The following is a 27,706-nucleotide window of genomic DNA, read 5'->3' on the forward strand; positions in this document are numbered from 1 at the left end:
GCCGGTCAGGGCCATGGAGACGTTGCTCCTACATCTTACGGCCACATGAGCCCTGTGGGTGCTTGTGAGATTAGGTCCTTTGTACCCACACGGCTGGGTCCGGGACACAAATTTTGATTTAAATTTCAAATTAAAAAAATCACATATTTCAATGGTCTCCTCATGCTGCAGCCAACTCCAGGCTGCGTCATTCTGGTAATATATAGAGAGCACTCGCTGTCCTAAATTTTCGTAAAAAATTTTCGTCAAAAATGTTTGTCTTTTTTATTAGGGATTGTGAAGCTTTGGTGCGTACTCAACGGTCAGGGCAATGGAGACGTTTTGCCTAAATCTCACGGCCAACTGAGCCCTGTGGGGGCTTGTTGGATTTGGTCCTTCGTACCCACACCCTGGGGTCCGGGACATGCAAAGGTTGTTTTAAATTTCAAATAAAAAAAATTATGGCGCTGCTGGGCCTGGGTCTGTTAATTTCAAATTTTCTCATGGGTAGCACCCGCTATCCAAAATCTTTTTCAAAAATTTTTAAAATTGTGATGTTTTTGGGGGGGGATTGTGAAGCCCTGGTGTGAACTCATGCATCAGCCAACTCCAGGCTGTGTCATTCAGGCAATATATGGGTTACTGATGCCGCTGTGGGGCCTGGTTCTGTTAATTTCAAATTTTCTCATAGGTAGCACCCGCTATCCAAAATCTTTTTCAAAAATTTCTAAAATTGTGGTGTTTTTTCGGAGGGATTGTGAAGCCCTGGTGTGTACTCGTGCATCAGCCAACTCCAGGCTGTGTCATTCAGGCAATATATGGGTTACTGATGCCGCTGTGGGGCCTGGGTCTGGTAATTTCAAATTTTCTCATAGGTAGCACCCGCTATCCAAAATCTTTGGTTTAAATTTCTTAATTCATCTTTTAATCTTAGGGTTTGTGAAGGCCTAGTGCCTACTTATGCTGCTGGCAACTCCGGGCTGTGCCATTCATCCACTGTATGGTCTCCTCATCCTGCCAACACCTCCATGCTGTGTCATTCAGCCACTATATGGTGTCCTCATGCTTCAGCCTCATCCAAGCTGTGTCATTCAGCCACTATATGGTGTCCTCATGCTGACAACATGTCCATGCTGTGTCATTCAGCCACTATATGGTGTCCTCATGCTGCCAACATGTCCATGCTGTGTCATTAAGCCACTATATGGTCTCCTCATGCTGACAACACCTCCATGCTGTGTCATTCAGCCACTATGTGGTGTCCTCATGCTTCAGCCTCATCTAAGCTGTGTCATTCAGCCACTATATGGTGTCCTCATGCTGACAACATGTCCGTGCTGTGTCATTCAGCCACTATATGGTGTCCTCATGCTGCCAACATGTCCATGCTGTGTCATTAATCCACTATATGGTCTCCTCATGCTGACAACACCTCCATGCTGTGTCATTCAGCCACTATATGGTGTCCTCATGCTTCAGCTTCATCCAAGCTGTGTCATTCAGCCAATATCTGGTGTCCTCATGCTGCCAACACCTCCATTCTGTGTCATTCGGCCACTATATGGTGTCCTCATGCTTCAGCCTCATCCAAGCTGTGTCATTCAGCCACTATATGGTGTCCTCATGCTGCCAACACCTCCACACTGTGCTATTTAGCCACTATATGATGTCCTCCTGCTGCCAACACATCCATTCTGTGTCATTGAGCCACTATATGGTGTCTTCATGCTTCAGCCTCATCCAAGCTGTGTCATTCAGCCACTATATGGTGTCCTCATGCTGCCAACACCTCCACACTGTGCCATTCAGCCACTATATGGTGTCCTCATGCTGCCAACACCTCCATTCTGTGTCATTGAGCCACTATATGGTGTCCTCATGCTTCAGCCTCATCCAAGCTGTGTCATTCAGCCACTATATGGTGTCCTCATGCTGCCAACACCTCCACACTGTGCCATTCAGCCACTATATGGTGTCCTCATGCTGCCAACACCTCCATTCTGTGTCATTAAGCCACTATATGGTATCCTCATGCTTCAGCCTCATCCAAGCTGTGTCATTCAGTCACTATATAGTGACCTCATGCTGCCAACACCTCAACGCTGTGCCATTCAGCCACTAAATGGTCTCCTCATGCTGCCAACACCTCCACGCTGTGTCATTCAGTCACTATATGGTCTCCTGACACTGATGCCACCACCAGGCTCTGTCATTGTGCTGCTGTGCGGCAGTGATTCTAAAAGCGATGCCGGTAATCTGCATATTATTCTGAATAACAGTATTATTTCACTAACCCAGCACACTCCATATACGTTTTAGAACACAGCAAAGTGTTCTATACCCCTATTGAGGCTGTATGTAGGCTAGAAATAGCCTTTTTAATATAGATTTGCCGCGAAAAAATTTGGATCAAAACTAACTTTTCTGGAAAATTCGGTGAATTGGACAAATCTCATTTTTGAAAAGTTCGCTCATCTCTAGTGATGATGTCATCCTGTAGTTAACAGGAAGATAGACCAAGATCCTGTGAGACCCTATATAAAAAATATGGCGCTATATAACTAGTGATGTTGAGTGTGTATGATATAGGCAAAAAACAAAACCGAATGGAATACTTCTTTAAAGGGAATCTGTCAGCCGTATTTGCTGCTATGAGCTGAAGATCAGAGAACCGTGATTTTATAGTACTCTAGAATAGTGGCTGCACAACAGATCAGGTGAGGGTCAGGTACCCAGCTGTCAAAGAGAACCCGGTATCTACTAGAGAAACATATAACAAATGAAATCAGCTCCCCATGTACATGCTGTTTGTCCTTCCAACACAGATCTAAGTTCATAGCAAGACATCGAGGACTCTTAAGAAAGAAAAGTGACCATCCAGTGGGAAAAAATAAAAATAAATAAACACGCCAATTTTTTTTTATGCTGTGTGAACCCAGCCCAGAAGTCACTGCTCTAATTCCTGAATGTAGATAAACAAAGACCTGCCACTAATGCACAGACCTGAACAAGACATTCTGAATAAAGCTTCTTATGGTAATGTGGACAGGCCGGACCCACCTGAAGCTTGTATAGAAAAAAAAGGAACATACATCTTTTTTTTTGTCCTGATGTATTCTTTTTTTTAAATTATTAATTTACTTAGAGTCCTGCCCTTTCATATGAGCACATAGGTTCAACTAATAAGACCTCCACTGATGATTAAAAACTACAGTACCTTTTGGGGTACGTTCATATGTGCATATTTTTACTGCAGATCTGCTGCAGATTTGCTGTTGCAGACTTTGCTGCCCATTGACTTTAAGTGTACGTTCACACGTACGCAGATTTGATGCGCAGGATTTGATGCACAGGATTTCCTGCTGCAGATTTTAATGTAAACTAAATGACTGAGCACAGCTTCTAATCAGCAGTTACAAATCCTGTGCATCAAATCTGTGCAGGATCTTTTATTTGTGAACATACCCTAATGGGTAGCAAAATCTGGCACAGCAAATCTGTAGCAGAAAATGTGCACGCATGAAAGTCCCCTCCCTAGCCTTAATGAAGATCAAATATTTTTTTAAAAGTTTTCCACTGGAGTACCCCTTAACGACAGAGGACGTTAATGTAGGTGGGACTTAACGCACCAGGACGTACATTTACGTCCTAAGCATAACCGCGAGCATCGGAGCGATGCCCGAATCATGCGCGGCAGGTCCCGACTTCTGATCGCAGCCAGGGACCCGCCCGTAATGGCGGACACCCGCGATCCCGTGGATGTCCGCCATCAACCCCTCAGATGCCGTGATCAATACAGATCACGGCATCTGCAGCATTGCGGTCACTAAAATGGATGATCTGATCGCCCGCAGCGCTGCCGCGGCGATCTGGTCATCTAGCACGGCAGACGGAGGTCCCCTCACCTGCCTCCGTTGCCTTCCCGGCGTCTTCTGCTCTGATCTGCCTTCCCGCAGACCAGAACAGAAGATGACGAACAGAAGATGACCGATTATGCTGATCAGTGTCCTATACATAGCACTGAACAGTATTAGCAATCGAGTGATTGCTATATATAGTCCCCTATGGGGACTATTAAAGTGTAAAAATAAAAGTTAAAAATGTAAAAAAAAATTAAGTAAAAAAAATTTGAAAAACCCCCTCCCCCAATAATAACGTCAATTTTCCGATTTTCCCTATTTCACTCCCAAAAAGTGTTTAATTTTTTATATATACATATTTGGTATCGCCTTATGTGTAAATATCTGAACTATTAAAATAAAATGTTAATGATACCGTACGGTGAACAACGTGAAGGTAAAAATAAAATAAGTCCAAAATAGATGCTTTTTTATAACATTTTATTCCCCGTAAAAATTATAAAAAAATTGATCAAAAGTTCTATATAAGCAAATATGGTATCAATAAAAAGTACAGATCACGGCGCAAAAGATGAGCCCTCATACCGCCGCTTATATGGAAAAATGAAAAGTTATAGGTCTTCAAAATAGGGGGGTTTTAAACGTACTAATTTGGTTAAAAAGATAGCGATTTTTTTTAAGCGCAACAGTAATAGAAAAGTATGTTATCATGGGTATCATATTAATCGTATGACCCAAAGAATAAAGAACACATGTCAATTTTAACCGTAAATTGTACGGCGTGAAAACAAAACCTTCCAAAATTACCAAAATTGCTGTTTTCTTTTTAATTTCACCACACAAATAGTATTTTTTTGGTTGCGCCATACATTTTATGGTAAAGTGAGTGATAGCATTACAACGGACAACTGATCATGCAAAAAACAAGCCCTCATAATAGTCTGTGGATGAAAATATAAAAAAAGGGTTATGATTTTTGAAGGCGAGGAGGAAAAAACGAAAACGTTAAAATTAAATTGTCTGTGTCCTAAAGGCCCAAATGGGCTGCGTCCTTAAGGGGTTAAAGGGGCTCTCTGGTGCTTACACATCTTATCCCCTATCCAAAGGATAGGGGATAAGATGCCTGATCGCGGGAGTTCCGCTTCTGGGGACCCCCGGGATCAGGCACGCGGCACCCCGTTTGTAATCAGTCCCCGGAGCGAGTTCGCTCCGGGTCTGATTACTGGCGACCACAGGGCAGGCGGCATGTGACGTCACGCCTCCACCCCTGTGTGACGTCACGCCTCCGCCCCTCAATGCAAGCCTACGGGAGGGGGCGTGATAGCTGTCACGCCCCCTCCCGTAGGCTTGCATTGAGGGGCGGAGCGTGATGTCACACAGGGGCGGAGACGTGACGTCACACGCCGCCCGCCCTGGGGTCACTGGTAATCAGACCCGGAGCATGTTCAATCCGGGGACTGATTACAAACGGGGTGCCGCGTGCATGATCCCGGGGGTCCCCAGCGGCGGGACTCCTGCGATCAGGCACTTTATCCCCTATCCTTTGGAGAACCTCTTTAAGGACCAGGCCAATTTTATTTTTGCATTTTCGTTTTTTCCTCCTCGCTTTCTAAAATCCATAACTCATTTATATTTCCATCTACAGACCCATATAAGGGCTTGTTTTTTGCGGGACCAATTGCACTTTGTAATGAAATGTCTAATTTTACCATAAAATGTACGGCAAACCCCTAAAAAAAAAATTTAGGGAAGAAATTTTAATGAAAACCACAATTTGGCAAATTTTGGAGGGTTTTGTTTTAACACTATACACTTTACGGTAAAAATTACATGTGTTCTTTATTCTGTGGGTCAATACGATTAAAATGGCTAGATACTTTAAAATTTTTGTACCGCTTACAAAAAATCTAAAACTTTTTGTACAAAATCGCTCTATTTTTACTACCTATAACTTTTTCATTTTTCCATATATAGGGCGGTATGGGGCTCAATTTTTGCGCCGTCATCTGTACTTTTTATCGTTATCACATTTGCATATATAAAACTTTTAGATCATTTTTTATTATTTTTTTTTAAATAAAATGTGACAAAAAAGCTTCATTTTTGGATTTTTTTAAATTATATTTTATTATATGCCAGGCACTGCCCATCGGGCATTAACCATCTAGACACCGCGATCATAGTGTCTAAAATGTAGGGTTAACAGTGGCAGTAGCTCAGTGGAGCTGATTGGGACATCTGCGGCGACATCGTGGGTCCCGATCAGCTGAGTGAATGATGGGAGGGTCCTCACCTGCCTCCGCACTGTCCAATATGTCATCTGCTGCTCTTAGCCTGCTATGCAGGCTAGAAGAGCAGAGCGCCGATGACACTGATCAATGCTATGCTATGGATTGATCAGTATATGCAATCAGAAGAAATAAAAATAAAGTGAAAAAATAAGTTAATTAACCCCTTCCCTATTAAAAGTTTATGTGGTACCACGGGGTGCATAAATGTCCAAAGTATGAAAATATAAGGTTAGCTAAACCGCACCGTCGATGGCGTACACATAAAAAAAATAAAGTCTAAAATTGTGCATTTTTTGTCACTTCATATACCTTAAAAAACTAATAAAAAGTGATCAAAAATCCCATCAAAACAAAAATGGTACAGATAAAAACTACAGACCACGGCGCAATAAATGAGCACCATATTGCCCTGTATGTGGAAATATTTAAAAAAGTTATAGGGGTCAGAAGATGACAATTTTAAACATACTAATTTGGTGCATGTAGTTAGGATTATTTTAAAGTAAAAAAAGAAAATAAAACCTACATAAATTGGGTATCGTTGTAACTGCATGGGTCTACAGAATAAATATTAGGTGTCATTTTTACAGAAAATTGCACTGTGTAGAAACGGAAGCCCCCAAAATTTACAAAAGGACGTTTTTGTTTTGTTTTTTTATTTCACCCCAAAAATATATATTTTTTGGCTTTGCTGTAGATTTTGTTATTAAATAATTGATGCCGTTACAAAGTACAATTGGTGGCGCAAAAAACAAGCCCTTATATGGGTCTGTAGGTGCAAAATTGAAAGCGGTATGATTTTTAGAAGGAGAGGAGGAAAAAACGAAAGTGCAAAAGCGAAAATTGGCCTAATCTTTAAAGTGAAAATGGGCTTGGTCCTTAACCCCTTAATGCCGGCTCCCGTGATATAACGCTGGGTGACCCCATCTCATATCAGGTCGGTCCTGGTGGCTATTAACAACCGGGACCTGCGGCTAATACCGGACATGCCTGTTCCCGCTAATGCCCGATATTAACCCTTCAGACCCAGTCATCAAAGTTGATCAACGCGTCTAAAGTGAAAGTGAAACCTTCTCGGCAGCTCAGTCTGGCTGATCGGGAACACCGCGGTGAAACCGCAGTGTCCCAATCAGCTGTTAGGAGACGAGGAGGGTCCCTACCTGCCTCCTCATTGTCTGATCATCGATCCACTGCTCCGTGCCTGAGATCCAGGCAGGAGCAGTGGAGCGCCGATAACACTGATCAATAATGCAATGCTATGGCATAGTATGGATCAGTGTGTGCAATCAATCTACTGCATGTTATAGTCCCCTATGGGGGCTATAAAATTGAAAAAAAAAGTGTAAACAAAATAGTTAATAAATGTGATGTAACCCCTTTTTCCCATAAAAAAACTATGTAAATGAAAATAAATATAAACATATATAGTATCGCCCTGTGCGTAAATGTGTGAACTATAAAAAAATATTGTTAATTAAACTGCACACGTACACGTAAAAAAAAATTCAAAACTCCAAAATAGCGTATTTTTGGTCACTTTTTCTACAATAAAAAAATTATAAAAATGGATCAAAAACTCAGATCAAAGCAAAAATGGTACCAATAAAAACTTCAGATCACAGTGCAAAAAATGAGCCTTCATACATCCCTGTATGCGGAAAAATGCAGTGTTCCCCCCCCCATACAGTTACAGTCACACCAAGCACACACACTACATACTCCCCCCCCCCTTACACACACACACCCCGCCACCACCATCCCCCACCAGCCATACCCGACCCCGCCACAGTAGAAAAAAAGGCGATGGCTCACCAGGCATTTGCAGCAGCGGAGGCATGTGCTTTTCTTGCCTCCAAATCCGAATCTGCCTGTTAGGACGATGAAGATCCTACATTCCTGTGTTCCTCATCATCCTCCTCATCATCTAACAATGATGATGAGTCCACTGTATGGTGGTGGAGACACCGCCAGGCGAGGCCACGCACCCCCCATGATAGTGGCCCAGTGGCCAGCACTAGTACGAGCGACAATGCCGCTCGTACTAGGAGTCCGACCCCCAAGACAAGTTTACCGGAGCCCCCTTCCGTTGAACCTGTCTGGAGACCCCCAGAGGCTTATCAGCCATGGATTCCGGAGTTTGTTGGTGACTCCTGAATCCGGATTGACACGGCTGGGTTCACTGAAATTGACTATTTCAGTTATTTTTCCAGTGACGGCTTTGTTAATCACATGGTGGAGCAGAAAAATCTGTATGCCCACCACCCTGATTCTTTTTTGGCCAGGTCCAATGAATGGTTTGCCATTGATGCAGCAGAAATGAGGACATTTACGGGCCTCTTGCTGCATATGGGCCTGGTAAAAAAGCCAAGTGTCAGGCAGTACTGGAGCGGGGACATCCTATACAAGACCCCGCTTTACAGTATGGTCATGACACGGAAGCAGTTCGAGGCCATTCGGAAATAACTCCATTGTGCAGATAATGAGGCATGTCCAACCCGAGGTGATCCCGCCTATGACCGGCTTTACAAAGAGAGGCCGGTCATCGATTACTTTTGGGGCCAAATTTTTGGAGGCCTACGTACCGCTCAGGGAGCTCTCGGTCAATGAGTTTCTTATCAGTTTTAAGGGGAGACTCATCTTCCGCCAGTATATTCCCTCGAAGCGGGCGCGGTATGGCGTGAAGCTCTATAAACTTTGTGAGAGTACCTCCGGGTACACTTACAAGTTTAGAGTATATGAGGGACGAGATTCCCGTATTGAACCCCCAGATTGTTCTGGGTGTTAGCGGGTAACTCATTTGGGACCTTGTGCACCCATTGCTGAATAAGGGTTACCACATGTACAACTTTTATACCAGCATCCCTCTGTTCACATCCCTTGCCACCAGATCCACGTCCGCTTGTGGGACTGTGCGGAAAAACCAGATAGGCCTCCCTCTAAATTTTATCCAGACACCTATTCCCAAGGGTGAGTCCCGTGCCCTTTCCCATGAAAACCTGTTGCTGGTCAAGTATAAGGATAAGAGGGATGTCCTTATTCAGAACACAATTCATGGTAACAGCAGCTCACCTGTCCCTGTGCAAGGTACCACAACACAGGTCCTCAAGCCCGATTGTATTCTGGACTACAATCGGTATATGGGGGGAGTTGATCTTTCTGATTAATAGTGTTGCTCGCGAATATTCGCAATTCGAATATTATTTGCGAATATTGCATATTCGCGAATTCGCGAATTTCGCGAATATAGCGCTATATATTCGTAATTACGAATATTCGTTTTTTTTTTCTTTTTCTTCACAGTACACATCACAGTGATCACCCCTCTCTGCTTCTAGCTTGTGTGGTGTAAAGAAGGCTGTAATACTACTGTGTGAGACTGGCGTGCAAAAATTCGCATATGCTAATATTCGCATATGCTAATATTCGCATATACGAATTTTCACATATGCAAATTTTGTATATGCTAATTTCCACATGCCAATTTTCGCATATGCGAATTTTCGCATATACGAAAATAAAACGAGAATGTAACGAATATGCGAATATTCGCGAATATATGACGAATATTCGTCCAGATATTCACGAATATTCGCGAATTCGAATATGGCCTATGCCGCTCAACACTACTGATTAAGTCCTCAAGCCATACATGGCCATGCGCAAAACACGGGTATGGTACAAAAAAGTTGCGGTCTACTTGGTACAGGTTGCCATGTACAACTCTTTTGTACTGTCCTAGCACGCTGACAACACAGGGACATTCCTCCAGTTCCAAGAAGAAGTCCTAAAGGTCCTGATCTTTGGCGACCGAGAAAGAGCAGGCCAGAGTTCCCAAGGAACTGAAGTTATAGGTGCCAGCTTCGTCCCAGGCCAACACTTTCCAGGTGAAGTCCCCCACACTGGAAAGAAGGGAAGAAAAGAAAAGATTCTGAGTGTGTTACAAGAGAGGGATACAGAAGGACACCACCACTCAATGTGACCTCTGCATTAAGGATTGCTTCAGGGAGAATCACACTTCCATGGAGTACTACATTTTCCCTTCTCATGTAAAAAAATGTAAAATTTAGGGGAAAACCAGAATTTTAGTGCAAAAAAATATAATTTACACATCCAACTTTAACGTAAAGTCGTTAAACACCTGTGGGGTTTCAAGGCTCACTGTACCCCTTGTTACATTCCTTGAGGGGTGTAGTTTCCAAAATAATATGCCATGTGTTTTTTTTTTTTTTTTTTGCTGTCCTGGCACCATAGGGGCTTCCTAAATGGGACATGCCTCCCAAAAACCATTTCAGCAAAATTTGCTTTGCAAAAGCCAAATGTGACTCATTCTCTTCTGAGCATTGTAGTGCGCCAGCAGAGCACTTGATGTCCACACATGAGGTATTTCCATACTCAGAAGAGATGGGGTTGCAAATTTTGGGGGTCATTTTCTCCTATTACCCCTTGTAAAAATGTAAAATTTTGGGGAAAACCAGCATTTTAGTGAAAAAAAATATCATTCACACATCCAACTTTAACAAAAAGTCGTCAAACACTTGTGGGGTGTTAAGGCTCACTGTACCCCTTGTTATGTTCCTTGAGGGGAGGGGTGTAGTTTCCAAAATAGTATGCCATGTGGTTTTTGTTTGCTGTTCTGGCACCATAGGGGCTTCCTAAATGCAACATGCCTCTCAAAAACCATTTCAGCAAAATATGCTTTCCAAAAGCTAAATGTGACTCCTTCTCTTCTGAGCATTGTAGTTCTGAGCATTGTAGTTCTGAGCATTTTACGTCCACACATGAGGTATTTCCATATTCAGAAGAGATGGTAATTACAAATTTTGGGGGGCATTCTCTCCTTTTACCCCTTGTAAAATTTTAAATTTGGGGGAAAACTAGCATTTTAGTAAAAAAAAAACCATTTACACATCCAAATTTAACAAAAAGTCGCGAAGCACCTGTGGGGTGTTAAGGCTCACTGCACCCCTTTTTACGTGCCTTGAGGGGTGTAGTTTCCAAAATAGTATGCCATGTGTTTTTTTTTTTTTGCTGTTCTGGCACCATAGGGGCTTCCTAAATGCGACATGCCCCCCAAAAACCATCAGAAAAACTCACTCTTCAAAATTCCACTGTCACTCCTTCCCTTCTGAGCCCTCTAACACTTGACATACACATATGAGGTATTTCCTTACTCTTGGGTTATACGTTTTAGGAAGATTTCTCTCCTTTTACCCCTTTTAAAAATGCAAAAATTGGGTCTACAAGAACATGCCAGAGTAAAAAATGAAGATTTTGAATTTTCTCCTTCAATTTGCTGCTATTCCTGTGAAACACCTAATGTCATTTTGAATACTTTGAGGGGTGCAGTTTTTATAATGGGGTAATTTATGGGGTATTTCTAATATGAAGGCCCTTCAAAACCACTTCAAAACAGAACTGGTCCCAGAATTTTTTTTTTACATTTTGTGAAAAATTGAAAAATTGCTGCTGAGCTTTGAAGCACTTTGATGTCTTCCAAAAGTTAAAACATGTCAACTTTATGATGGAACCATAAAGTAGACATATTGTATATGTGAATCAATATAAATTTTTTTGGGGAATATTCATTTTTCTTATAAGCAGAGAGCTTCAAAGTAAAAAAAATTCAAAATTTTAAAAATTTTTCATCAAATTGTGGAATTTTTTTTACCAAGAAATGATGCAAGTATCGACAACATTTTACTACTAACATAAAGTAGAATATGTCAAGAAAAAACTGTCTCAGAATCAGAATGAAAGGTAAAAGCATCCCAGAGTTATTAAAGGGGTACTCTGGTGCTTAGACATCTTATCCCCTATCCAAAGGATAGGGGATAAGATGCCTGATCGCGGGAGTCCCGCCGCTAGGGACCCCAGTGATCTTGCACGCAGCACACCGTTTGTAATCAGTCCCCGGAGCGTGTTCGCTCCGGGGCTGATTACAGGCGACCACAGGGCCGACGGCGTGTGACGTCATGCCTCCGCCCCCATGTGATGTCACGCTCCGCCCCTCAATGCAAGCCTTCGAGAGGGGGCGTGATAGCTTTGGATAGGGGATAAGATGACTAAGCACCGGAGTACCCCTTTAATGCATAAAGTGACAGTGGTCAGATGTGCAAAAAATGGCCGTGTCCTACAGTGAAAATTGGCTGGGTCCTTAAGGGGTTAAACAAAAACCTAAGTTTCCAACCCAAATATAGAAAATATCAGCACAGATTTTTTTTAACCTTTTTATATGAAAATGGTGTTTGAAGGGGGACATTCTCTTCAAGTCTGCATAGAACTTTAAGGTCACCGGAGTTTAATTAAACATTGAATAGGTTTTGCAATTGCTTTCATTAGAAAATGTTCAGTATTTCAAACTGAAAAAGAGAGTCAAACAACTGCCCCCCCCCCCCTGCCTGCTTGGACACATACTAGTCCTGCTGTGTCAATGCATCATCATCTACGTCATGGACCCACTTCCTTGATTGACAGCTGTTAGCGCAGGGCTCACATCTGGAGGAAAAATCCTCCCACCGTCAGCTTGTGTCCCGCTACTGTCAGTGAGGACAAGCTGGAAGTTGTAGTTTTGCTAATGCTAGGGGAGATGTGAACAGACAGGATACTGAGGGAGGGGGCGGAGACCTGCACAGTGAGACCACGCCCCCTCCCTTTAAGAGGAATTCAGACCAGTGAGCTAAATTAAAAGTGTAATAAAAAATAAGTAAAGGTGCTAGACACATAAAAATGTACATGGTCTGGATTAGGTACTGAGTGATATATATAAAAAAAAAAATTTGTTGGTTCTGACGGGTACGCTTTAACGGTTAAAATGGCATGTTGTATTTATTCTGTAAGTCAATATAATACAACAATATCCAATTGATATAGGCTTTGTTTATTTAACTAATTATAAAAAGTTTCTTGTTAGAAAATGAGTATGCTTATATGATCTGTTGTTTTCATCGATACCATTTTTGTTTTGATAGGACTTTTTTTTTTTTTTTTTCTACTATATGAAGTGACCAAAAATCTGCAGTTCTGGACCTTTTTTTATGCTACTCCCCAAAAGGGTTTTACTAACATTGTATTTTAATAGTTTGGACATTTTGACATGTGGTTATACCAAATTCGTTTATGTTTATTTACATTTTTTTATTTTAAAAAAATGGCAAAGGGAGTTATTTCAACTTTTATTTGGGGGGCCTATTTACATCTATGATCGAACAACATGGAGGAGGGTAAGTGACCTCCGGCTGTCATCCAAGCTGATTGGGGCCCTGCGAAAAATAAAAATAAAAAGTTATGGGTCTTATAATTCGACAACATCTTTTTTTTTCATATTTCTGTCATGCCAAAGTAGTAAAACGTAAACAAAACCCAATATAGTGGTATCACTGTAATCATACTGACCCACAGATTAAAGATATAACTTTATTTTGACTGTACAGGCATGGTCATAACTATAGGGAGTGCAGATCTACATTGTGAGTAGAAGCAAATCTCCACAGTAAACCTCTCCTGCTCTGGACAGTTCCTGACATGGACAGAGGTATCAGTAGAGAGCACTGTTATCAGAAAGAAAATAAGTTTGAAAAGAAAAGAACTTCCAGAGGAGCATACAGCAGCTGATAAGTACTGGAAGGATTAAGATTTTTAAATAGAAGTAATTTATAAATCTGTCTAACTTCCTGGCACCAGTTAGGAGTATCGCATCAAGCCTGGACCAGGCTTAGACTGCCAGATACACTGCATAGAGGGACTAGATAGACTGCTTTGCACCCTCATATGTTTTCTGATATAGAGGTTGAACCCCCATGTTTTTGTGTTTGGTTGGACTCCCAGTTGATTTGACTTTTTTTTTTCCCCACAAGAGTACACTTTTTATGGTATGGCAGGCTTACAGTACCAAGACAGTTTATAAAGCTTGAAAAGTGGTGGATAAAATCCAGGAAAACAGGAATTACCATACGGCGCTTTTACTCCTTGGACAGATGCAGGCAACAGTCCATATGACAGGTTAGTTCTTTATTGTACAATAAAGAACTAACCTGTCATATGGACTGTTGCCTGCATCTGTCCAAGGAGTAAAAGCGCCGTATGGTAATTCCTGTTTTCCTGGATTTTATCCACCACTTTTCATTGCCCATCCAGCGACCGAGAGGAACCTGGAAAGGAAACCGTGGCTGCTGACCTCCATTTCTTCCTGCAAGTCTATATGCCTGCTGAGGTGTTGTGCTCTTAGCACAAGACGATGTGGTAAGCCTTCAATTTTTGTGCACATTGAAGCCACTCTGCTATACCGTCCACACTAGGAGCGCACCTTGTTGTTTTTTGTCTTTTTCACATTCAGGTTATAAAGCTTGGGGTTATTTAGTTTGGAGAAAAAACGTCTTAGTGGCGATTTGATCACAATGTACAAATATATGAATGGACAGTACAGAGATCTTTCTAGTGAACTTTTTATACCTAGACCAGTAAACATGGCAAGGGGGCATCCTCTGTATCTAGAGAAAAGAAGGTTTCACCATCATCACAGACAGAGATGCTTTACTGTAACTTGTTATTGTCGACACTTCAGCACTTTACTTTTCTACATCTGTGCCTTGATAGATAGTATAAATCAATCTGTATTACTCTCATCTGCCTTTGCTTTTCTGTCAGTGCCTTCACTAGGTAATTTTCATTGCTATCAGGTTACCATTCGTTATTGCACATGCATACAGTGTTATTAAAGTTGGATATTTCCGTTTATTTACTGCTTTCGTACTGTATTATTGCTACTGTCTATTTATACATGGCATTTTAATCTTACATATTTTTATATGTTTGCATTGAACCTAACAAAGGACAGAAATGTTTTGATTTAAAATCTGGGGGAGGGGCATATGATGTTGTGTTGAATAATGAAGACTGTAAAGAAATGTGTTTTAAAATTACTGATTGATTTTGTAGTTATCTCGATATTTATAACCCCCTTTGAAAATTAGATATGTACATTTTTAACAAAATTTACACTTTCGGCTTGATGCAAAACAAAAGGAAAAAACTGAACTCAACACAACTAATAACAAGTGGTTTCTCCAAATTCAACCATTTGTTAACCCCTTCATGAAAATGTATTTTGTCCTTGGTATATCATCTTTTGCTTTTGATTGCAACTGTATAATGAAAATCTTACAGGAGAATTTAAACATACACTGAAGACCAGCTTAGTCAAGGAAAGAAACCTCAAATGAATTTCCCTTGCTGAAGTTTCTCCTCCCACGTCACATACTGTATGCATCTCAATCTTCTATAGGCACTTTAAGATCCATAAGATGATTAAACCTCTTAAAGCAAGGCCAACAGTGTTGAGAATTGTTACAAAATTCTGGTGTAGACTGTATTGAGAAACTTTGCAGAGACTTTATCATTATACTAGCAGAATTCCAATTAGAATCCTCCTGATTTTAGCTCAGGCATATATAAGGAGGCCTTTTCCAGTCATTCCCTGCTTGTGATAGTTCTAGTAATTGACCTAGCTCTTACTCTGTCTATTCTGATTTTCTGTGATTCTTGGCTCGGCTTTTTGACTTCCATCTGTAACTCCATTATTGTACTTTGTTCCCTCTTGACTTGGACTCGTCTCAACGACTACGATTTAGTGTGTTTAAGTTATTTTCTGTTAGTTTGTGTGCCTCTGAACTGTTCCCGATCTGTGTCTGTTTTTATTTATTTTTGTAGTTTATTGTTGACTGTTACAGCCATCACTGTGGGGAGAGCACACATTTCTTCAGATCTTGTGCCAAGCATCCGCATCCAAGTGGTCATCATGGCAGCCACTTGGGCGCACAGGTATTTTCCATTTCACAAAAATGTAAACCTGCCATTTTGTCTCTGGGGTGACTTGGTATGCCTGTTGTTTCTACCAATGTTTCTTCTGGGAGTATTGAGAAGCCAGTTAAAATTGTTCATGTTAAACCTAATTATGAGGAATGTGATGAGCATAATTGTGAACTAGATGACACCAATGAGTGGTGTGATATTGAGGATGAGGACACAATAGAGGAGATCGATGGTCTGTCTGTCTTGCGACCCTCTAAGATTTGCAAGGGTCCGGTGGCCCCTCATAAAAGGGAATGGGAATGGTTGGTGATAATAACTTCCTGTTTGTGGCACTTTAGTATATGTGAGGGGGAAAACTTTTCAAGATGGGTTGTGACCATGGCGGCCATTTTGAAGTCGGCCATTTTGAATCCAACTTTTGTTTTTTCAATAGGAAGAGGGTCATGTGACACATCAAACGTATTGGGAATTTCACAAGAAAAACAATGATGTGCTTGGTTTTAACGTAACTTTATTCTTTCATGAGTTATTTACAAGTTTCTGACCACTTATAAAATGTGTTCAATGTGCTGCCCATTGTGTTGGATTGTCAATGCAACCCTCTTCTCCCACTCTTCACACACTGATAGCAACACCGCAGGAGAAATGCTAGCACAGGCTTCCAGTATCCATAGTTTCAGGTGCTGCACATCTCGTATCTTCACAGCATAGACAATTGCCTTCAGATGACCCCAAAGATAAAAGTCTAAGGGGGTCAGATCGGGAGACCTTGGGGGCCATTCACGGGCCCACGATGACCAATCCACTTTCCAGGAAACTCTTCATCTAGGAATGCTTGGACCTGACATCCATAATGTGGTGGTGCACAGTTTTGCTGGAAAAACTCAGGGAAAGTGCCAGCTTCAGTGCTAAAGAGGGAAACACATCATCAAGTAGGCCACTGGATATTCGAAATTGTTACATGATGATGTGTTTCCCTCTTAATGCACTGAAGCTGGCATGTTCCCTGAGTTTTTCCAGCAATATGGTGCACCACCACATTATGGGTGTCAGGTCCGAGCATTCCTAGATGAATAGTTTCCTGGAAAATGGCACAAGGCTAATGTGGTACCAATCTTCAAGAAGGGCTCTAGGTCTTCGCCAGGCAATTATAGACCGGTAAGTCTAACGTGCATTGTGGGTAAATTGTTTGAAGGACTTATAAGGGATTACATACAGGAATACATAGGGGATAATAGTATTATAAGTGATAGCCAGCATGGGTTTACTAAGGATAGAAGTTGTCAAACCAATCTAATTTGCTTTTATGAAGAGGTGAGTAGAAGCCTTGACAGAGGAATGGCTGTGGATATAGTGTTTCTGGATTTTGCCAAAGCGTTTGATACTGTCCCTCACAGACGTCTGACAGGTAAGTTAAGGTCTTTTGGCTTGGAAACTTTAGTTTGTAACTGGATTGAACACTGGCTCATGGATCGTACCCAGAGAGTGGTGGTCAATGATTCGTACTCTGATTGGTCCCCGGTAATTAGTGGTGTACCCCAAGGTACAATATCGGGCCCGCTGTTGTTTAATTTATTTATCAATGATATAGAGGATGGTATTAACAGCTCTGTTTCTATCTTTGCAGATGAAACCAAGCTTTGTAGCACGGTACAGTCTATAGAGGATGTGCATAAGTTACAAGATGACTTGGATAGACTAAGTGTCTGGGCATCCACTTGGCAAATGAGGTTCAATGTGGATAAATGTAAAGTTATGCATCTGGGTACTAATAACATGCATGCGTCGTATGTCTTAGGGGGGATTAAACTGGCAGAGTCACTGGTAGAGAAGGATCTGGGTGTACTTGTAGATCACAGACTACAGAATAGCATGCAATGTCAGGCTGCTGTTTCCAAAGCCGGCAGGATATTGTCATGTATAAAAAGAGGCATGGACTCAAGGGACAGGGACATAATACTCCCCCTTTATAAAGCATTGGTACGGCCTCACCTGGAATATGCTGTTCAGTTTTGGTCGCCTGTTCATAAAAGGGACACTGCGGAGTTGGAAAGGGTGCAGAGACATGCGACTAAACTAATATGGGGCATGGAACATTTTAGCTACGAGGAACGATTAAAGAAGTTACAATTGTTTAGTCTTGAGAAGAGACGTTTAAGGGGGGATATGATAAACGTATATAAGTATATAAATGGCCCATACAAAAAATATGGAGAAAAACTGTTCCAGGTTAAACCCCCCCAAAGGACGAGGGGGCACTCCCTCCGTCTGGAGAAGAAAAGGTTTAGTCTAAAGGGGTGACACACCTTCTTTACCATTAGGACTGTGAATTTATGGAACAGTCTACCTCAGGAACTGGTCACAGCAGGAACAATTAACAGCTTTAAAACAGGGTTAGATACATTCCTGGAACAAAATAACATTAATGTTTATGCAGCATTATAAACCTACATCCCTTCCCCTTATCCCCTTACACCCTTCACATCAATTCCCTGGTTGGACTTGATGGACATATGTCTTTTTTCAACCATACTAACTATGTAACTATGTAAAATGGATTGGTCGTCGTGGGCCCGTTGAATGGCCCCCAAGGTGACCCTCTTCCTATTTTGGATTCAAAATAGCCGACTTCAAAATGGCCGCCATGGTCACCACCCATCTTGAAAAGTTTCCCCCCTCACATATACTAATGTGCCACAAACAGGAAGTTAATATCACCAACCATTCCCATTTAATTAAGGTGTATCCATATAAATGGCCCACTCTGTGTGTGTGTGTATATATATATATATATATATATATATATATATATATATGAACCAGATACAGGCGCAGCACTCCAACAAAATAAGTGATTTAATATCTCATATCAGCATTACAACGTTTCAGCTCCTCCTGGAGCCTTTTTCAAGCATCATGCTTGAAAAAGGCTCCAGGAGGAGCTGAAACGTTGTAATGCTGACATGAGATATTAAATCACTTATTTTGTTGGAGTACTGCGCCTGTATCTGGTTCTTATCTTCGATGGACTCTGATCAAGTCCTTTGGGACGCTGGCACCAATTTTTTGGTTGGACTGGATAAGTAGTGCTGCTTTATTTTGGGATTATATATATATATATATATATATATATATATATATATATAGAGGCATATATAAGGAGGCCTTTTCTAGTCATTCTCTAAGTCCCTGCATTAACCTAGCTGTTACGCCGAGCGCTCTGGGTCCCCGCTCCTCCCCGGAGCGCTCGCGGCGTTCACCTTCTCGCAGCGCCCCGGTCAGACCCGCTGACCGGGAGCGCTGCATTAATGTCACCGGCGGGGACGTTACCCGCTCGCGGCTCGCGTCCCAGTCACCTCACCTGTCCTGTCCCCCGTCGGCTCAGTCCCGGCGCGCGTGGCCCCGCTCCCTAGGGCGCGCGCGCTGGCTCTCTGCGATTTAAAGGGCCAGTGCGCCACTGATTGGCGCCTGGCTCAATCAGTGCTCACACCTGTGCCCTCCTTATATAACCTCACTTCCCCTTCCCAGCATTGCCGGATCTTGTTGCCTTGTGCCAGTGAAAGCGTTTCCTGTGTATGTCCCAAGCCAGTGTTCCAGACCCTCTGCCGTTGCCCCTGACTACGATCCTTGCTGCCTGCCCTGACCTTCTGCTACGTCCGACCTTGCTCTTGCCTAATCCCTTGTACCGCGCCTATCTCAGCCGTCAGTTGGGGTTGAGTCGCTATCGGGTGGAACGACCTGGGGGTTACCTGCCGCTGCAAGTCCATCCCGCTTTGTGGCGGGCTCCGGTGAAAACCAGTAACCCCTTAGACTCCGTTCCCCTGGTACGGCCCACGTCATCACCCCACTGACACAGAGGATCCACCACCAGTATCCTCACAGTATCCGGATCCTGACACTAGCAATCTCTTACTTGTTTATTCTGGTTTTCTATGATTCTTGGCTCGGCATTTTGACTTCCCTTTGCTACTCCGTTATTGAACTTTGTTCCCTCTTGGCTTGGCTCGACAACTACGATTTAGTGTGTGTGTGTGTGTTTGGGTTCTTTTCTGTTAGTTGGTGTGCCTCCAAACTGTTCCTGACCTGTGTCTGTTTGTTGTATTTTATTGTGTTGACTGTGACGGCCATCAGTTATATAGGAAGGGACCGGCACTGTGGTTACGGACCCGCTGTCTAGGGCGGGTACGTAAGTAGGCAGGAATGGAGGCTGTGTATGAGTTCAGGGCTGCACTTATTCCTTGCCCAGACGTGACAATATTTTTTCCTTATATCCTGTCCTCATATCTCAACCTCATCTCCTGACCCCATATCATGTCCTCATCCTGACCTTATTTCCCAACCTTCTTTCTTGTTCTCATTATCTCGTCCTCATATATTGTCCTCCTCTCTGGTCCTCTTATCCCATCCTCGTATCTCAACCTCATCTCCTGACCCCAAATACTATCCTCATATTCTGTTGTCATTCACCTGAAGATGTGCAGCTTTTGGAGTAAAGTGGGGCTGAACTGTGATTAAAAGCGGAAACAAAAAATGTCCGAAAATGGAAGGAACATAGCTTGTGAGAGGGGTGTAGCTTGCAAGCTGGACTGACACATTCCCCAGGAAACGCACAGTGGAACGTGAAGTACGGTACTGAAAGTTCCATAGACTCCCAAAAACCCGACCCTCACAAATAGGGATGGGTTAGGGTTAATTTAACTATCCTTTATTTTTAGTTGACATACGTGTAAGTAATGAGTATCAAGTTTAATCAAAATATTTCCAGTCATTTGGAAGTGATGCTGAAACATACAAACAGACACACACACACATAAATATATATATATACATATATATATATATATATATATATATTTATTTTATTTTTTTTTTTTATAGACTCCCACCTGTTTCAAAAAAGGGGTCACATTATTTTTACCAGTATTGAATTTAATGTCCTGTATTTATCTATATTTTTGAATGGGATCACAAAACAGTCAGTCATTTTTGGGCGCTAGAGGTTGTCATTTTAAGAAACATCACCAGTTTTTCTTTTACTTCTTAACATCTAACTTTTTCACCTTTGAAGGGAGGACCTACCAATATCACAGGAACATTATGTCCTTGCCTAGGCAATGTCTTCTGAGATGGTGGGAGAAAAGAATTGTATTCAGTAAGGAAAACTCTGATGCTCTTTAATGAATCAAGTTCTGGCCATTTTGTTTATCAGCAGGATAAGGTGAAGGGAGGAATTGTAAGAGGTTTTTAAAGAATCTGACAATAATAAAATAGGATTGGAGTTCACTATTGAAATTTATAAGAAGGTATACATTTTTTGGACAAATTACCAAAAGAAAGAATTGTTTTCTTATTATAACAACTTACAAGAAGACCTTTTTAACCAACAATCGTCAGCGAATTCCACTCTGTGCCCGATGACTTGCAACTACAGCCATACACCCCTCCATTCATGTCTATGGGAGGAGGCATGACGGTTATGCACTAGCCGTCACGTCCCCTCCCATAGACATGAATGGAGGGGCGTGGTGTGACGCCGCTGCTGCCGCCCCGGAGATTGCCGGGGTCCCCAGTGGCGGGACCCCAAGGATCAGACATCTTATCCCCTATGCTTTGGATAGGATGTTTTTCAGCAGAGTACCCCTTTAAAGTACTTTAAGAGCTGGAAAAGTGCCAATATTTATGTAAGAGATACAATTGTACATCTTTGAGTTTAAGATGAAATTGGTTAAACCTGATGGAAAGGTCACTAGAAGAATAGTTAGGGATATATTAGGGAAACTCCATGGACATAGACCCGATAGTGTGGCCAAGAACTTATTCACATTAATAGGAGCGTGTTCTGGTTATGTTCTATGACCTGTGCTTAGGTATTTCTGTTTGATGTTGAGCTCTAAGCATCTACTATTGTTAATACTGTATATTGTATGTCTTATATACCTTTAAAAAGGATACAAAAGCACAATGGAACTCTAACCTTCCTCCCTTGATGAAATTACTATCAACTGTGATTGAAACATTGGAATTTTATTTCTATACTGCCAATGTAATGTATATTTCACTTGATGTTTCACTTTCCTGAATTGGTGATGTTTATGTGTAGTGTAGGGTGATTTAAGAATGTAGGGGCAGATTATTGTGGGGTCACCCTTTTCTGGGCAGGTGCCCTATTAATTAGAATTTGTTCAGGTTAGTAACATGGACTGGAGTAAATGCTACTCAGCCCAAACCTCCAACCTATCCAGATCCATTTGTTACATTGCACTGTCCTTTATTGTGTTAACCACTTTACAGAGTTTAGTATCATCTGCAAACATTGATGCTTTACTATAACATCCCTCTACAAGGTCATTGATAAATATAGAAGAATAGTAACTATAGAGAATAGGGCCCAAAACTGAACAACTGGGTACCCCATCAGAGTATGTACATTGATAACCACCCTGTTTCCTATCACTGAGCCACTAACTTATTTACTTATTAACTTAGACACATTTACCTCTGCTGGGTATGCACTCCCTCTGTAGCAGTGCATCCCCTCCCCTATTTCACAGGAGGTGGTGAAATAGGGGAGATCAAAAAGTGCGCTAAGAGCCTCAATTTTTTGACCAAGTGTGCTGCTGCCATTTTCTTTTTTTCCATGTTTTGTACTTGCCACAGCAGCGTGCACCCATGTATTGGGTATAGGTGCTGGCTACATTTTAGTTTTTTTGTTTTTGCTGTGCAATTTGGGGGGATTGGCTCCCTCTGTAGCCACAGAAGGTGGTTTGGATTGATAGTGGATCCAACATGTCACCCAGTCAGAGGCTGCATGCCCAGCAGGGGTGAGTGAGTGTTAGGGTCCCATCCAATATGAGGCCACCTCCGCGTGGTGGCTGGAGGACACGTTTTGATCAAAAAGTGCGCTAAGAGCCTCCATTTTGTTGACCAAGTGTGCTGCTGCCATTTTCTCATGTGTATGTCAAGTGCTCTGTGGGTGCACTACAAGGCTCAGAAGGGAAGGAGCAACAGTGGGATTTTGGAGAGTAAGTTTTTCTGAAAAGTTTTTTGGGGGGCATGTCACATTTAGGAAGCCCCTATGGTGCCAGAACAGCAAAAAAACGTAACAAGGGGTACAGGTGTTTGACGACTTTTTGTTAACGTCGGATGTGTAAATGATTTTTTTTTTTTTCACTAAAATGCTTGTTTCCCCCCAAATTTTACATATGTGACGATCCGTCTTGGGGATTAGCTCTGGGATCGTCCTGAACCACGCCACAGGATGCGTTTCTTCTCAATAAACCAGCAAACAAACGCTTATAATGCAAATCTGGCACCTTGCCAGTTTAATTAGACAGGTTGCAGGGAAAGAAATTAACAAAAAGCAGGAACAAACAAAATCCTAGACCGTCTGGTCACTGACTAAACAGATTAGCTTGTCCTGACTAACAACCACTGAGCTTCCCTCAGTCGGTTAAACATATGTCCCCTGCAACCTTTTACTCACAATTCATGTCACTCTCTTTGAGCCCCTCATAGCTCGGGCTGTGTACTCCTCAGCAGGCTCTGTCTCTTCCCTACAGCCCACATGCTGTCTCCTAGGAAGAGCCCACATTAGACTGAGTCTCCATCTCATATACACTTCCCTTCCCTCCTGCCTCATTACTTAAGAAGCAGGTGAGAGCTTCTGCAGGGTGAGCCAAGGAAATATACCCTTTCCTTGTCACACTGCCACATATCCCCCCCCCCCCTTTTCTCAGGCCACCGGGAAGGAGCACATGTATTTGAAAGGCAGAAACCATCTGCCTTTCCTTTCTCTTGGACAACTTTTGTCCCACAGTCTCTGAAGTCCTTGACTTCTTTCTTTCGGACTTTTACCAGCCACCAATTGCAAGTCTCTCGGTCACACCTCTCCAGTACCAGGTTCTTCACCCTGGTGTGGGCAGGGTTCTTGAAATTAAGGAGTGAGAGGACCGATGCTTCTAACCTTTGTCTTCTTCTGGCTTGCCGGAGCTCTGCCTCTGCTTCAGAGAATCTTTCAGCCTCAGTGGCTTCACCAAACACTGTCTTGTTCTCTGTACCATCAGAGGACCTCTGATACGGGTCCATCTCAGTTTCAACTTTAGAGGACTTCCCACCTGGTTTCACCTCAGTCTTGACTTCAGTGGATTTCTCACATGATTTCACCTCATCCCTTCCAGCTTTCTCTTCAGGGCCACCAGCTTCCTCAGGTTTGGCTTCAGAGTCTTTGGCTCCTTCAGATTCTTGTGTAGAATCAGCTTCTACTACTGCAGCTTCTTCAGGCTTACTCTTCTCTTCACCTGTAGCTTCAGTTGTGCCATTCTCTTTACTCACAGCTTTTGAGGTTGACTCTTGTTTAGCTTCTGCTTCAGAGGATTTCTCTGCCTCAGCATTTCCTTCAGAATTTTTGGTCTGCTCAGGTTCAGAGGATTTCCCACCTCTCTTCTCCTTAGTCTCCACTTCAGAGGATTTCCCACAAGGTTTCAGCTCAGTCCTAGCTTCAGGGGACTTCTTACAGGACTTCACCTCAATCTTAGCTTTAGAGGACTTTTTGGCATTCAGAGAAAGCATAACTGTATCCTGTAACTTTGGCCCCAGAAGCCTTTCTTGAGCCAATTCCGCCATATCTTGGTCTCTGCTCTCTTTTAGGACTTCCTGGTCCTATTCCTTTTTCTCACATTTTCGCAGCTTACACTGGAGCTTGACGGACTTCATCCTCTCACTGTCAAGTAACTCTGTAAAGTCCCTGACAGTATCTTCCGAAGACAGCAATTGTTTCCTAAATTGCTCATTGTCCGCCAGCACAGCCACCTGCTCGTGGAGTTGCACTCCCAGCAAAACCAAGGCAGCTATGTAGGACCTTCTGCGCATTTCGTTCTGCGCTTTCATGCTCTCTTTTAAGATCTTCATGTCATCTTCCAGCTTTATATATTTCAGCTGCTCACTCTTTAGCTTTGTGGAGATCATCTTCTCACTGTCCAGCAACTGTTTCTTGGACTTCACTAACTCATTGATAGATTTTCCACTCTCACCAATCTGTTCAGATAAATCTGAGATCTCCTGTTGCAAGTTCTTGTTTTCATGTTGCAGAGTCTCAACTTGTTGCAGGGCCTCCTCATACTGCTCACGGAGCAAGTCATTGTCATGACGAGCAGATTGAAGAGCATGTGCAAGGGCACTCTTCACCTTGACTTCCTCCTCAAATTGTCTCTTAGCTTTAGAGACACTCTCCAGATTGCTGGCAAGAGCTTCAGCTTCCATCTTCATTTCATTCTTCTCTCTTTCTATTTTTTCCATGGCTACCAGGCTAGCCTTGTGATCACTCTGCAGAGCCTGATATGCACCATGTAGAAGACTCACTTCTTCTTCCTGGAATGACATCCGCTTGGCCAGACTCTGCACTTCACTCTCCTTGCTGGTCACAAGACCCTGAGAGCGGGACAGTTCATCCTGGAGAGCCACAAACTCACTTCTGTGGTGCTCCATTATTTTTTCCAGCTGAAGCCTCGCTTCTTGCTCTTTCTTAAAGTCAGCATGTGATTTGTCCTTCTCCTCTGTCAAGCGATGTACCTCTTTTTCTTTCTCCAACAACTTCACAGAAACCATCTGCAGGGTTTCTTCCAGATTCTGGATCTGCTCCAGTTTTTTCCCAAGGCCAGCTCGTCTTTTACGAGACCTTTTACTGACAGCGTTCTCCTCACTCTCGCTGTTAGACCTTGAGACATCCTCTGGTCCTCTGTCAGTCACTCGACCCAGCTCTTTTCCATCTCTAGATGAAGTCTCCCCCTTTTTCGGGGTTGCGGCCACTTGTGCCTCATTATTATCATCCACAACAGGTGCCACTGACACCTGGCACTCTTCCTCTCCCACCACATTGGCAACTCTGGAGACTCTCGCTAAACACTCCTGTTGGACTGGCAATCCCTTGGCGGTTAGTTTGTTGCCCCTAGCAACAACTTCAATGGCTCTTGGCACCAGCGAGTCAGGGAGATTCCTGATCAGTTCCTCTGAACTGTCTCTCGGCTTCTTGGCAGACTTTTCTTTTGTCTTGTCACAGTCTCCTTCACTTAGGACTCTGTCTGTGACTGTAAGTGCAGCCCCCAGCTCCACTGGTACTCTCTTCCGGAGTTTTGGTTTTTCCGCAGCCATCTCCGTAGCTTCTATTCCAGTCACCTCTTTATCTTGACTCGTCGACTGTTCTTCAGCTCCCCTAGTGGTCTGGCACACTCCCACCTGACATATACCTAGGGTCTGCTGACACTCCCTGTCCTCAGCCTCAGCTGAGTTACTGTCCCCTGCTATGTGGTGAAAACCAAGTGTTGTGAGCCTATCAGGTGTTACTGCTCTAGTCACCTTACTATCTTCCCACAACTGCTGAAAAAACGGAAAATCCTTCCCCAGCACTACTTCATACTCTAAGGTAGGCTATATTGCAACCTTGTGACTTATGGTACCATTGGGAGTAGAAATACACACATTAACTGTTTTATAACCCCAAATACCGGCTTGTATAGACACTATAGCAGGGTTTGGCTTTCTGCCGCTGGTCTTTACCAGACTTATTAGACATTTTGGATCTAACAAAACCGTCATCTTTTTACCTTCTATTTCCAGCTCACACATGTTTTCTTTTGTCCTGCGAGAGGTGGGAATAGAATTCTTTACATCAGAACACATTAACATAAGAGTTTCAAGAAAAACATTATCAGCCTGCATGGGTTCACAATATACAGCACCATTCACACAGTCCAGTAGAGACCCCCCAGTCCTCACTCCTTCCGGGACCTTTGTGTGCGAACTCTCCGGCGCACTCTCCTCATCCCACAGCTGCCAGAAATACGGAAAGTCTCTGCCCAGTACAATTTCCACTGCAAGTTCCGCACATACCTCCATCATATGGCTTACTGTCCCAAAACATGTTTCAAAGGTAATTTGAACAGTCTTACCGGGCTCCGGGCAGGACTTCACAAATGGAATTATTTCTGGCATAATCCGAGATACAGTCTGGCAACAATCCAAGTCCACCCACAGTGGGATTCCGCCCACCGACAACTCACAGGACCTCGGCTTTGTCTTGGAGACCACAGCTTGTGGCCCTCGTCGGTTGTTCCAGCAAAGGCTTTTCGAGGTTGTCCCATTTTCTTGAAAAAATTCTCAATCCGTTGCCCCTAGCAACGCTCCTCCACAGACACCAAACTGTGCTTGAACTCCTCTGCTGGGCTCCTCCGACTTGCAATCTTGCAGGCGGTTGCTCCTAGCAACAGCTCCTCTCCAACTCGCCCGTTGGTTGCCCTTAGCAACAACATGCCCGCATCCTCCACCAAAATGTGACGATCCGTCTTGGGGATTAGCTCTGGGATCGTCCTGGACCACGCCACAGGATGCGTTTCTTCTCAATAAACCAGCAAACAAACGCTTATAATGCAAATCTGGCACCTTGCCAGCTTTATTAGACAGGTTGCAGGGAAAGAAATAAACAAAAAGCAGGAACAAACAAAATCCTAGACCGTCTAGTCGCTGACTAAACAGATTAGCTTGTCCTGACTAACAACCGCTGAGCTTCCCTCAGTCGGTTAAACATATGTCCCCTGCAACCTTTTACTCACAATTCATGTCACTCTCTTTGAGCCCCTCATAGCTCGGGCTGTGTACTCCTCAGCAGGCTCTGTCTCTTCCCTACAGCCCACATGCTGTCTCCTAGGAAGAGCCCACATTAGACTGAGTCTCCATCTCATATACACTTCGCTTCCCTCCTGCCTCATTACTTAAGAA

This window comes from Hyla sarda, chromosome 4 (genome assembly GCF_029499605.1).
Source record: "Hyla sarda isolate aHylSar1 chromosome 4, aHylSar1.hap1, whole genome shotgun sequence".
Classification (NCBI taxonomy): Eukaryota; Metazoa; Chordata; class Amphibia; order Anura; family Hylidae; genus Hyla; species Hyla sarda.